Source organism: Phalaenopsis equestris, unplaced genomic scaffold, assembly GCF_001263595.1.
Source record: "Phalaenopsis equestris unplaced genomic scaffold, ASM126359v1 Scaffold232498, whole genome shotgun sequence".
Classification (NCBI taxonomy): Eukaryota; Viridiplantae; Streptophyta; class Magnoliopsida; order Asparagales; family Orchidaceae; genus Phalaenopsis; species Phalaenopsis equestris.
The window spans coordinates 444-2,314 of record NW_018250463.1 but is presented as its reverse complement, the minus strand read 5'-3'; positions in this window follow the sequence as shown (position 1 = coordinate 2,314).

Sequence of the window (1,871 nt, the reverse complement as noted above, 5' to 3'; positions counted from 1 at the left end):
TATATATATATATACTACCATTTTAAAAAAAAATCACGCATGCCTCTTCTCCCCTACGGCCTGCTTCGCGAAAACCTTCGCGACCCTCTCCAATTTTTCATGAAAAGGGCATCCCGTGCCCTAGCTTCCGCCTCCGACTTCTCCTCGCCAGCGAAGGAGGCCGGTGACACCCTCTACCTCACCGGAAAAACTCCCCACCGCCGACTCTCTTCTAATCCGTGCCTCTTATTCTTCTTCTTCTCTTAATTTTTTTTCTTCTTCTTCTTCTTCTTCTTCTTCTTCTTTTTCTTCTTCTTATTCATCTTCAGCTTATATTTCTTCTTCTCCTATTTCTTCTTCTTCTTCTTCTTCTTCTCCTTCTTCTTCTTCTCCTTCTTCCGATTTTATTATTATTATTATTATTTTTTCTCTCTTTCTTCTTCTTCTTCTTCTTTTTCTCGGCCAACTCCTCTACCTTGCCATTTTACCTTCCCGATGGCCGGATTCTTCACCTGAGAACTTCAACGTCGTCAGACAGTGAGCGTTGTCGTTGTTCAAGGAGGCGCGTGCGTCTTTACCTCGTGGGTTCCCCTCTTTCGCCATCATCGAGCAACATCCCTCGCAAATGTATATTTTGGTTATATTTCTTTTTATATGCCAAAATTATTATTTTTTTGAGTTGCTTTGCATACCTCACTGATTCCTATCTCTTATTCTCCTCGTTGCATGATTCATTGTGGGATGCCCTGGAGCACAGACTGGACGTCGACGTCTTGGAGCAAATAAAGAGAACGTGCCTGCAACCTTTGCGGTGTTGAGATCCCCTAAACTTCTAGCTAGCCTTTAGTTTAGTGGTGTCTAGGCGTGTGGGTTCGATCACCCACACGGGGTGCGTGCGCCGGCATGGGTCGGCGCGACAACGTGCCTGCGTGATGGATCGTCAATTTCCTAGAGCTAACCTTTAGGTTAGGACTTCCTGTGCGTAAACAAACGCCCTCACTTATTCTCCTCGTTGCATGATTCATTGTGGGATGCCCTGGAGCACAGACTGGACGTCGACGTCTTGGAGCAAATAAAGAGAACGTGCCTGCAACCTTTCTGCAACCGTCACGGTGTTGAGATCCCCTAAACTTCTAGCTAGCCTTTAGTTAAGTGGTGTGTAGGCATGTGAGTTCGATTGCTCACACGGGGTGCGTGTGTCGGCATGTTTTTCGCTTTGCAACGTCTGGAGGAGTTCACCAAATGGAAAAAAGCTTTGTAGCTAGCCCATTTCGTGACGTCGTGGAAAGTTTTCCCCTCAGAGATCCATGTAAAACTCCCGATATTTCCTCATCAAAGCAAGAAACAGCGACACCGCATATCCAAGAGTCTGAGCTCTATGTTTCCCTGACGAGGTCGTTAGTACGAGCGTGACTGATTATCATTTATGGTCGTTTGCACCTCATTGGTTGCATGCACATGTATTGTGTGTCATATATCACACTTGCACTTGCACTTGCACTTGCACCTTGCACCTTGCACTTGCATGTTGCACTTGTACTTACATCTTATATCTTGCACTTGCACCTGCACCGACACCACTTGAGCCTCGATCGGTTATCCCAAGCCGGTCACATCACTTGTGTTTCAGCCGGGTGTGGCAGCCGGCTGCCCCGGTCTGGTTGGCACAACACTTTGGTTTGACCGGATGCTCCATCTTGATCGACCTATCACTTTCTCTTTTGCATGTTGTGTATGTGCATATGCATGTACATGTTTGTTTGCATGATTGATATCTTAATAATCGATATCATCTACTAAAGTTGTATTCCTTCGGGTCACTGCCTTACCGACATACCTCTTTTCGGGCCTCTGTTGCTAAGGCATGCCTAACTCTGGGTCACTCCCTTACC